The sequence below is a fragment of the Triticum urartu genome, chromosome 7A (assembly GCF_056163025.1).
Source record: "Triticum urartu cultivar PI428250 chromosome 7A, HENAU_Tu73, whole genome shotgun sequence".
Lineage (NCBI taxonomy): Eukaryota > Viridiplantae > Streptophyta > Magnoliopsida > Poales > Poaceae > Triticum > Triticum urartu.
Genome location: NC_141879.1, coordinates 727,173,540 through 727,185,533, shown reverse-complemented (window position 1 = coordinate 727,185,533; position 11,994 = coordinate 727,173,540). Strand labels below are relative to the sequence as shown.

At 46.0% G+C, this 11,994-nt stretch overlaps 1 long non-coding RNA gene across 1 annotated transcript; it reads left to right on the top strand.

Annotated features, from left to right (window-relative positions):
* Positions 1–6,640: 6,640 nt before the first annotated feature.
* On the top strand, positions 6,641–11,839 carry LOC147962309 (uncharacterized). The gene is made up of 6 exons (XR_015611788.1): positions 6,641–6,875; positions 7,379–7,431; positions 7,690–7,968; positions 8,076–8,241; positions 8,568–11,689; positions 11,754–11,839. It is a non-coding gene; the product is annotated as an uncharacterized LOC147962309 (long non-coding RNA).
* Positions 11,840–11,994: the final 155 nt, after the last annotated feature.

Below are 11,994 nucleotides of genomic sequence, written 5' to 3'. Positions count from 1 at the left end.
CGGAAGAACCGGGACACAATCGCAGTAGTTCTCCCAGTGCTACCTTAGCCGATATAGCGGAATCGTAAGGTACCAAAACATGGGCGCCGGGCAAACCCAACTATTGACCCAAGACATGATTCAGAGCTGATGCATATAATGCTATAAGTTCGGGGTGCCGCACTGTCGAAAGTGTTCGGACTTCTCACGCCATATTATGGGGTATACAAAAGCCCCTGGCGTATTGGCCGTACCAGAATGTATGGATGTTGATTGTCATAAATAAACATATAAAAAAGAATAGACAATGCAATAATAGACTAATGCTATGCATTGTTATTTAAAGAATACGTTGTAGCGTACTGATACAAGTAGTGCAATAAGAAAAAATAGGACTATTTGACATGTCCTATCCAAGGGCAAGCTGCGGACTGGTATTTAAAGCAGGTATTTCACTCGTTATCAGAGACCACCTGGGGATTCCATTGTACGACGTAGCTTCCTGCCTCCTTGGTTGTTGTATTATGTGACCGGCAATCACACTGCCAGATAGGGCTTCCAGAGAGTAAGGTCCTCAAAGAGAGAAAATGATAAAGGTATTCAGCCCCTAGGGCGGTTGAGCCGCACTGTGGGACGTGCCATGGTCGTGCCCGCACCTATGCCCATGGTATTTTCAATGCGTAATTATGTACGCGCGGCACGGATTTCACCGTTTGACTGGGACTAGGGCGGGGGCCGAATTGCTAGGCGAGCTCTGAACGTGCCAGGCGATCCTATTGCAGGTTACTCCAGACTCGCTTGATGGTGTCCGGGGGCTTTATCGCCGAATTGGTGGATTGCCTTAAGAGGCTGCTTTGTGCTTCTCCGTGCGGAGCAAGCGCTCTGTGTTTCCATTGACTGTTATGACCCCCCCTAGGTCCTGGCATCTTGAGCTTAAGGTATGCGTAGTGCGGTACCGCACTGAATCTTGCAAATGCGGTTCGCCCGAGCAGTGCGTGATAGCCGCTGTGGAACGGGACTATATCGAAGATTAACTCCTCGCTTCGGAAGTTGTCCGGAGATCCGAAGACCACTTCCAGTGTGATTGAGCCCATGCAATGGGCCTCTACACCTGGGATGACGCCTTTAAAGGTCGTTTTTGTGGGTTTGATCCTCGAGGGGTCTATACCCATTTTGCGCGCTGTATCCTGATAGAGCAGGTTCAGGTTGCTGCCGTCGTCCATAAGGACTCGAGTGAGGTGAAATCCGTCAATGATGGGGTCTAAGACCAATGCGGCAGATCCGCCATGACGGATACTAGTGGGGTGGTCCCTGCGATCGAAGGTGATCGGACAAGAGGACCATGGGTTGAACTTTGGGGCGACGGGCTCCATCGCATAGACGTCCCTTAGTGCACGCTTCCGTTCCCTCTTGGGGATGTGGGTTGCGTATATCATGTTCACCGTCCTAACTTGTGGGGGAACCTCTTCTGTCCTCCTGTGTTTGGCGGCCGGGGCTCCTCCTCGTCATCACTATGCAACCCCTTGTCCTTGTTTTCGGCATTTAACTTGCCGGCCTGCTTGAACACCCAACATTATCTGTTGGTGTGATTGGCTGGCTTATCGGGGGTGCCGTGTATTTGACACGAACGATCGAGTATGCGGTCCAAACTGGACGGGCCCGGAGTACTTCTTTTAAATGGCTTTTTCCACTGACCGGATTTTGAGCCACTGAATCCGGCATTGACTGCCGTATCCTCGGCGTTATCGCCGTTCTTGCGGCGCTTGTGTCTGCTATGACGTGGTCTGCCGTTACTATCCTTGGTATCCGAAGTGCCAAGGTTCTTTGAAATGTTGTTGCTGCGAGCCAGCCAGCTATCCTCTCCCGCGCAAAAGCGGGTCATGAGTGTCGTGAGGGCTGCCATAGACTTCGGCTTCTCCTGGCCGAGGTGGCGGGCGAGCCACTCGTCACGGATGTTATGCTTAAATGCCGCTAAGGTCTCTGCATCCGGACAGGCGACAATTTGATTTTTCTTTGTTAGGAACCGTGTCCAGAATTGCGTGGCCGATTCCCCCGGCTGCTGAGTTATATGGCTCAAGTCATCAGCATCTGGTGGTCGCACATAAGTGCCCTGGAAGTTGTCAAGGAATGCATCTTCCAGATCCTCCCAACAGCTAACAGAGTCTGCTGGCGAGCTATTCAGCTAATGCCGATCTGGTCCTTTGAGTTTTAGTGCGAGGTACTTGATGGCGTGTAGATCATCACCGCGAGCCATGTGGATATGGAGGAGGAAATCCTCAATCCATACTGCGGGATCTGTTGTACCACCGTAAGATTCGATATTTACGGGATTAAAACCCTCTGGGAATTCATGATCCATTACTTCGTCAGTGAAGCATAGGGGGTGTGCAGCGCCTCTGTGTCGGGCTATATCATGACGCAAATCTTGTCTGCTGTATTCGGCCCGGACGGATTTACTTTTACTGTATCCGGTGTGGCGATCATCGTCACGTGTTGGTGCGCGCCCCCGTGATCCGTAGATCGATCTTGCATGTTTTGCTTTGTTCTCCAATACGTCTCCCGGGTCCCGCGTGTTGCCCCATGCCTTGGTATTTTTGTTTGAGTGGCGGCGGGGTGCAGGCTGAGCTTCAGGCTGAAATGCCTCTCTGTCTCGGCCACGAGGTGGCCGATCAGCCGCATCGTACGCTGGTGATGTAGGTTTCGATGCTTCCTCCTCAAGTCGGGGTAGCAACCTGCGCTTTGGGTAACCCTTGGAGGGGCGTTCGAGTTCATATTCCTCGGTGGCAAGGACTTCAGTCCATCTGTCTGCAAGCAAATCTTGATCAGCTCGAAGCTGTTGTTGCTTTTTCTTCCGGCTATTTGCTGTGGCTATAAGCCGGCGCTTAAAGCGCTCCTGCTCGACGGGATCCTCAAGCACGATAAATTCTTCGTCGCCGAGGCTCACCTCGTCTTCGGAGAGAGGCATGTAATTGTCATCCTCCGCTTCTCCGTCTGCTGCCCGCTCAGGAGGGCTAGCTTGCTCATCCTCCGGCTCTAAATCTTGCTGGAGGGGATTGTCGTCGTCTTCGGAACTGTTCGGAGTGCTATTGTCTCTTGTGACGGTATCACTACTTTTGCTATGGAGAGACTTAGAGCGGCGCCGCTGACGTTGGCGCTTGGGTTGCTTCTTGGAGGGGTCATCCTCCGCTGTCTTATCGCCGTTGCCTTCTTTGGGTGTGTCCACCATGTATATATCATATGATGAGGTGGCGGTCCAGCGCCCTGTGGGCGGTGGTTCCAATTCGTCTCCTGCATCGTCGTCCATGCCGTCGATGTCTTCGGAGTCGAAGTCGATCAAGTCGGTTAAATCATCGACAGTGATTACTAAGTGGGTGGCGGGTGGGGAGCGAATTTCTTCGTCGTCCGCATCCCATCCTAGCCGGACATAGTTCGGCCAAGGTTCTCCTGACAAGAAAGAGACTTCAATGAATCTAGCATGTCGCCGAAAGGTGAGTGCTGAAAGATATCCACGGAGGTAAACTCCATGATTGGTGCCCAATCGGATTCGATAGGCATGGACGCGGGCGGTTCGGAGCCTGTGGCCAGGGATGAATCCAATGGTTTGGCAGCACAGTTCTCGCGAGGGGTAAAGTCAGTATTCGGCTCTATCGCCACTGAGAGTGCGGCCTCCAAGGTGGGGTCTATCCACCCGTCCTCGGATGGCGCAATTTGCTCCGGATCGAGGGACGGAGTGGTTGTAGGTGTGATCTCCCGAACACCGTCCGACGGCAGAGCTATATCATGCTCGTCGTGATCGTGCGGCGCACCTGGCAAGGGCTCGAATCCGTCGAAGATCAAGTCTCCGCGGATGTCGGCAATATAATTCAAGTTTCCGAACCTGACCTGGTGGCCAGGGGCGTAGCTCTCGATCTGCTCCAGATGGCCAAGCGAGTTGGCCCGCAGTGCGAAGCCGCCGAATATGAAGATCTGTCCGGGGAGGAAAACCTCACCCTGGACCACATCATTACCGATGATCGAAGGAGCCATCAAGCCTTATGGTGACGGCACAGTGGAACTCTCAATGAAAGCACCAATGTCGGTGTCAAAACTGGCGGATCTCGGCTAGGGGGTCCCGAACTGTGCGTTTAAGGCGGATGGTAACAGGAGGCGGGGGACACGATGTTTACCCAGGTTCGGGCCTCTCGATGGAGGTAATACCCTACTTCCTGCTTGATTGATCTTGATGATATGAGTATTACAAGAGTTGATCTACCACGAGATCGTAGAGGCTAAACCCTAGAAGCTAGCCTATGGTATGATTGTTGTTGTCCTACGGACTAAACCCTCTGGTTTATATAGACACCGGAGGGGGCTAGGGTTACAAAGAGTCGGTTACAAATGGGAGGAGATCTACATATTCGTATCGCCAAGCTTGCCTTCCACGCCAAGGAGAGTCCCATCTGGACATGGGACGAAGTCTTCAATCTTGTATCTTCATAGTCCAACAGTCCGGCTGTCCGGATACCCCCTAATCCAGGACTCCCTCACCCCCCCTCGGGAAGTTAATGGGCCATCATGGGCCTTAGTGGAGAAGAAAGAGGGCCGGCCAGGAGGTGCCCCCCCTTTGCGAGTCCGAATTGGACAAGGGGCGGGGGCGGCACCCCCCCCCCTTTCCCTCTCCTACTCTCCCTCTCCTCCCGCCTTTGCTACTCCGAAAAAGGAAAGAGGAGGGGAAGCCTACTTGGACTAGAGAATCCTAGTAGGACTGCCCACACCTGGTGCGCCCCCCTTGGGCCGGCCACCTCTTTTCCCCCTCCTTTATATGCGTGGGAGGGTGGCACCCCAAAGGCACACCAAGTTTTATCTTAGCCGTGTGCGGTGCCCCCTCCACAGTTACACACCTCGGTCATATTGTCGTAGTGCTTAGGCGAAGCCCTGCGCCGGTAACTTCATCATCACCATCGCGACGCCGTCATGCTGACGGAAATCTCCCTCAGCCTCAACTGGATCAGGAGTACGAGGGCCGTCATCGAGCTGAACGTGTGCTGAACACGGAGGTGCTGTACGTTCGGTGCTTGGATCGGTTGAATCATGAAGACGTTCGACTACATCAACCGCGTTACTAAACGCTTTCGCTTTCGGTCTACGAGAGTACGTGGACACACTCTCCCCGCTCGTTGCTATGCTTCTACTAGATAGATCTTGCGTGATCGTAGGATATTTTTTGAAATACTACGTTCCCCAACACGGTGTAGTTTCTGAACATTGTCCTTAGTTCGATTGGAAAGCGAGACAAGCCTTTGGTTGCCATAGGTGCTACACATATTGAGGCATTCGGTGATTCGTTATGAGAAGTGCAACAAATATCCAAGGGTTATCAACGTTTTGACGAATCACTTATAATTTATTTTAGGGTATGTCTAGATGTAAAATTTACCTTGGATTGTTTTAATACTTCTCATATATCTAGACATGACAATTAAAGAGAAAACGAGTTGCACAGCAAGCATCCGGCTACTATGCTGATCATGGTGTATTGCATATATCTATCAATAGCCGATGCTTATTCTCACCAATGTAGGTAAGGCCGAAGTGGCCTAATTGGAGCTCATCACTTCGGGCACTAATGCAATTTTTATACAGGCGAAAGAAAGCTCATTATTGATTATCTGTAAGATCCTAGCGACGGGGTGGACACGATGGTTCGGCGAAAGACTTTGCGATGCACATTGGTATATACAATTTTATTGCCGGACTATTGATGCTATTCTTTTCGAGTGTTTTAAAACTAAGCAATGAGTTGAGGAAATCCCACCCAAGTTCGCATCAACAAAGTTCAAGTAAGCAATGGGAAATGGCCGATATATAATTATCGCGCTAAGCATATAGATGGCCGATATATACTTATCGCCCTAAGCACATACAAATGGCCGATGGATTGTTGCCATCGTCCTTAGAACAAACTTCGTGCAAGTTATTTTTCGGCACACAACTTTTGCCAAAAAAACAGGGAGGCATGTGTTCACACCAGATTTTGGCACGGTTAAGAACTTAATTAAGATGGCCTCAAATGAAGAAGTGATCTACATGAAAAAGTTATGTATTGTTTATATGAACATCTTTGAAGTTTGGGCCATCGCCATCCGATCTCATCTCGAAGATCAAAGTTGTGTTCGCAATACTAAGATTTTGTATCCAGAGCACTGTTTGGCCGATTATGCCTCAAGGACGGCCTCAAATGAGAAAACTTTCTACACAAATTGTCTTCGTCTTGTCGAAATGGTCGGTTTTGATATAGCAATCGTCTCAATCCAAAGTCGTATGTAAAAGTTAGAGTCATTCCAGTGCAGCCCTCCCACGAGGCAAAAAGTCGCTTGCCCAATTAAGGACAGTATAACCGCACCTAAAGCGAGCTCTCTCAGCGATTCGTGTTTGTGGCCGTCGGATTTCATTGCTCGATCATTGCTGGTCGTCCGATACTGCTCCTGTCGCACGTGGGCTGCTCCTGGGCCGACTGTCCGACGGCCAGCTACTCCCGAAACCAAATCGAGGCCCTCTCCTTCGCTTGCATGAAGGAACGTCCGATCTTGGACGGACGGTCATCAAGCGTTTCCTTCCCACACCAATATCCTTTTTCTCACCCACGCAGGTTGCCCCTTCCTATTCTCTGTTCGTCCGCCTCTCCCATCCGATCCCCATGACCGGTGACAAACATGGCGGGCGACGGATCGATCCAAACATCAAGGCTCGACGTCCTCCCCTGCCTTAATCTCCGACCACTCCTCTACCTCCCCTCTCTGCTCCACCACGGCGATGGTGATGACGCCGCCGATTGTTCCCATCGGCTATGGCGATGGGTACGGCGCTCCACTCCCCGTCTCCGACCTCTGCCGGCGATCAGACCCCTCCTCCTCTAGGTACGCCATCGCGATCTGCAGAACAGAGCCCATCCCAAACACCGGCCGTGGCATGAAGGGCAATTGCTCCCGCCGGTGGGGAAGAATGCCTGTAGTTTCCAATCTGAGATTATACCAAGAGGTCCAGAACTGATATTGTGTAATCAAATTGTTGTGCTTTGGGACCCGCGAGTGACTGTACTGAACTTGTTAAATAGTCCACGAATATTACATACAAGTTAGCAGGCTCATACATCTTTGATGGTACGTTGAAGGCTAGCTAGCTTTGTCGTACATTCTTTGTTGCATTATTTCAAGGAAGATCCAGTGCATAAAACTGCTCAATGGTCAGATCTTGGTTTTAAAAGCAGCTAATTATGTGGATACAATATAGATATAAGTATGCAATGAAGCGCTGCAGTTCCAATTCCACGATCATTGAATATTTAGATGCTTTGCAGCATTTTAATCTTCCACCGATTGCAAGCTCAAGGTGCTACTACTTTTGAATTTTTCTTGTGCAGAGGCAGTTCTTGATTGATCTCGTGAATTGATTTAGCATGGATTTGGCTTCCAGGTAAGTCTAGAATCCTTGAACATTTTAGTTTGCATTAAGCATAGCAGTACATATGAATATATTAGGCCATGCCGTCGTTTACGACTGAGTTGTTGCAACTCCATATGTAATTTGCAAGCAGCCAAAGTGAGGTACTGGATATCACACTAACTATTTATCTTTTCAATTGATCATGAAATTGAGTGCAATACTATTATCATGTTTGATTTACACAAGAAATTTTGCTTAACCGACCATGTTAATTTTTTTTCTCTGCAGAATCTTTTAGTGATCAAATTGTTACTGCACTTGCGAGCCAAAATGTGAAAAAGGATGGATCAAAGGCCACCATGGCATCGACATATTGACATTGATGTTGCTCTCTCATTTTCTCTCTTTCTGAATCCCTCAAGCCATCAGAGGAGCTCAAATCCAAGCAGAGGCAGCTAATGGACTACTGAACAAAGTCGGTGAGCACAGAATTCCCCAATGGTCAGTGGCATCTCTATCACGTCCAGTTCATTTGTAACATCCCATAGTGATTCTGGCGACCTGGAGGTAAGTATTTGCTCTCTATATATAGCCACTGCTACTTCTCTTGTAAAATTTTACTGTTTGTTGAATTGATCTTCCAACATTGATGTCAAGTAAATTGGTCTATGCAGATTCTCTAAGTTAATCTGGTTTAAGCACACCATTAACACTGCTAGGGTACCATTGCGAGGATGTTTATTGGGAGGAACATCTCTTTGCGCTTGTGCATCAGTGCAGAATAATGGGGACAGTTAGCACACCCTTCTTGGATGTATCTCACAAAATGCTATACATTAGGTATGTTACTTGATTGGGGGTTATATTGCCGTTCAGTTTAGCACAAAATTTTGAATGAAATATCTTTACTAATATGCAAATAGTATTATTTTTTACTAATAAACGCCATAAAACAACAATTACATTTGATTCTACGACAGTTAGCTAGCTAACAACACTGAATTTAGTCAACCTTGTTATGAATCAGGTACCAGGTTGTGTTTATTATTTTGCAACTAGCACATAAAGAACATAAACCGCTTTTTACTTAGAGAACTACTGGCTGAAGCACATAATTTCTGCAGCAGCAACATATATGAAAAGTGTTGTTTTTTAATGTTTATCAGGGGGAGCTATATATCACTATCCAACGGTGACTTTCATGTTCTGATACTCTTTGTTGGTTCTATCTTGGGAGCATACACATTGAGTTGTCTTGTTAGTATATATCCTTTCGAAAAAGCAAAGGTAAAATTCAAGAACATTTTTTTAAATGTGAACACCTGAGCTGATTTGTTCATTTGAGAAGTACTGGAGTTGATTTACAGTGTAATCGTTCTTGAGGTGTCCACTAGACGTGGGTATGAATGGTAAGTATTTTTTTTGTCTGCAGTTATAACACAACACAACCACTTGGCTTCTTAGAATCATAGACATCACAAAGCAACCATTATGCCTTTTCACAATAGTTGATGTCCATTCCAAGATTTACAAAGATATATTTCCTTGACATAAAAAAGTAAATATATGGTAATTCGAAACAAGTCCATCATAAAGAAAGCTCAACAAACTAGCAATCTTATTTCCATAGATTGAAGAGATGTTTAAAAAACTTTACACAATTTAACTTGTGTGTATACAACTCTTTCAATTGCCCCTCCTATTTTATATAGCAGTGCTCCTTGGTACTTCGATAGAAATATTGTTTACGTGTTTGCTTCACCGATACTGGAAGGTTGTTGAGGCCATGATCAAGTTGGAATTTGGTTTTACTTCCTGCGTTATATTTCCGATTTCCACGAGAGGATCTCACTCCCATTACCAATGCATATTTAGTTTTTAGCATGGCCATGGATCTACTAGATTTCATTTTTATCCTTTTTCTAAGTAAACACGTATCCGGCCAAAATGTCACCCCTACAGATTTATAACTAGAATGTTTGTAACACATAAACAAGACTTACCCTTCAATAAATTGGTTGTTTGGAAGCTACCTTTCATGCATATTTATTATCAAATTGCTTTATATTTTCTTTTTTCTTTTATTATAGCTTGAACCAAATGTCACCCCAAGTAGTTTGTTTATTAAATGATTTCCTTCAGATTTTGTTATTTTCGAAGATTCAGTTTGTTCCAGCAAGTATTGGATTGAGAAATTTGTGTCATGTTTATCAATTTCATATGACCATATATGTCTCCCAAATATGTGTATTGTTGCTTCAAAATAAATTGAATGGTTGCGTTGTTATTTTTGAAATAATAGAAATATGAAGTCCCTTTATTACCTCCATATATTTGTGGGAATTACTACCAATCTCTTGGAAAAAAGGACGGGCGCAGCAACGCGCGCCATCAATGATCTAGTTAAGGACAGTATAACCGAGCCTAAACGGAGCCCTCTCACGCACTTAGCAATTTTGGCCGTCAGATTAGTTACCGATCATCTGTGGCCGTCCGATTTGCTAAGGAATCTCATGGTTTCCCGCTAAGTGGGCTGGTTGTCCTGTGAGCAGCTATTCCGGTGGCCAAATCGTAGCATTCTGGTTTATTGGGCCAACACCCGCAAGAAGCCCACGTAGTCCTCTATTTCATTTGACGCAGTGCCTTGATATCCCGAAAAGAAAAAAAATGCCACGCCTCGTGAACCCTAATGGAGGAGATGATGACGGCTGATGGCGCGACCGCGGTGGCTTCCCCGACGACAACGGCGAACCACCACGTTCTCGGCGATCTGGATAAGAGATGGAGAACCACCACGTTCCCGGCGATCTGGATGAGCACCATGGTAACGGCGCTTCCCCCTCCGCCGATCTTGAACTCAAACGGCAGAGTCCACCACGATTTGCGGCAGTGCTGGTAGAACCGGCGTCCCCAGGCGAGGAAGAGGGCCGTCATGCTTCCACCCTCCCTTCACGTCTGTTGTTTTGTCTGCAGGTATCGTTAGATTTCGTCGCCATCCATCGCACCCAGATGCTCCCAGATCCGTTAATCTCTTATTGGGAAAAGAGAAGAAAGCGTGAAGGTTGATCTCTAATATTTGAACATATGACTTTTGGTCAAATGATCTTCTGTATGTCTTTCACGCCAGAAAAGCGAAGGCCGACCACTCTTCACATCAACTGCAGCATCCATGGATCCTAGATAGATTATCATGTTTCCTGGTGATTCCTTTTGCTCCTTCCTTTCACGTGCAACAAGTACATCTTAGGCTCTTCTCTCCATATTTTGTTATTTCTGGCCACACGGAACGAATGCGAGTATGGCAGGTTGCGTCCGAACTTTGTACGGCAGAGGATTGAATGGTATTGGCCAGTTCTGCTCTACGCACGGACGGCTTAATGTGATGTGTTGTACTAAAGAATTTGCCATGTGTATAACATTATTCCTCTCAAAATTCACCTCTTTGGTTTATACCGTAATATGACAACTGCCTCAAACAAACCATGCAAGAGTTTGTGAGTTTATACTATTTGACTACAAATATTACATGTCAACATCAAGGTTAGCCACTCTCCTTCCTGTAACATGAATTCTTATTGCACAATTTACATCTATGTCCAGAAATTTATTGTTCATTCATTTTGGTTATCTTCAAGTCTGCTGCGAACAAACATAAAATTCTGATTTTTTTATCATGAATTCAATACTGAAATATACTTATTGTATGTGATGACCCCTATGGTAGTTCAGTCTACTCATGGAGTCATAGTAAATATTTTACCATAAGCTTCAGCAGCTCATTCTGGTGATCTTCAAATCTGCTCCGAACGAACATAAAATGCTAATTGTTTTTATATCATGAATTCAATACTGAAAGATACTTATTGCATGTGATGACCCTTTGTGGTAGTTAAGTGTACTCATGGAGTCATGGTAAATATTTTACCATAAGCTTCAGCAGCTACCCTAATTTTAACCATTATTTATGTTTTCATATATATTCCTTGGCCCCACTTGTGTAAGACTGGTATTTTTGGTCAATAAGCATTAAATCAGTGTACACAAGAATTGACCGAACAACTGAATGTGTGTAGTATGCTAATTTTAGTCATTTCCAGGTTATGTGTATGATAGTAAATTGTAATGCAATTCTCTGCGCTGTATTGTTAGATGTGGTGTTGGAAATTTGCAAATATGTAAATACTAAATTTCCTCTCTGTCTTTAAGATTGTCTATTGCAGAATATGTGGTCAAATCGTCATCCCCACTCTATTCAGAAGTTTGCAGTCATCGAGTTCGCTGATGTAAGGTAGGCTAGAGTTTACGTAGTGTTGTCGATTTCCCTATTTCTGAAATAACAATGGTACTTTCAGGCTTAGTCAACAACATGTCACAAGTAGCACTTAGATGGTGTAGCAATACTTGCTCAAAGAGCCAGATTGGAAAGCCATATTTTCAATCTTCTTGCTATTGGTGGTTGCAAAATCCATGTGATGTTGATGAAAGCTTTTCAATCTTCTTGCTCTATATGTCTAATCATATGCTGGCAAACTGATAGATGTTCGCCAGATTAACATTTTTTATTTGTGCCTGCCTATGTATGTGCAAAAATGC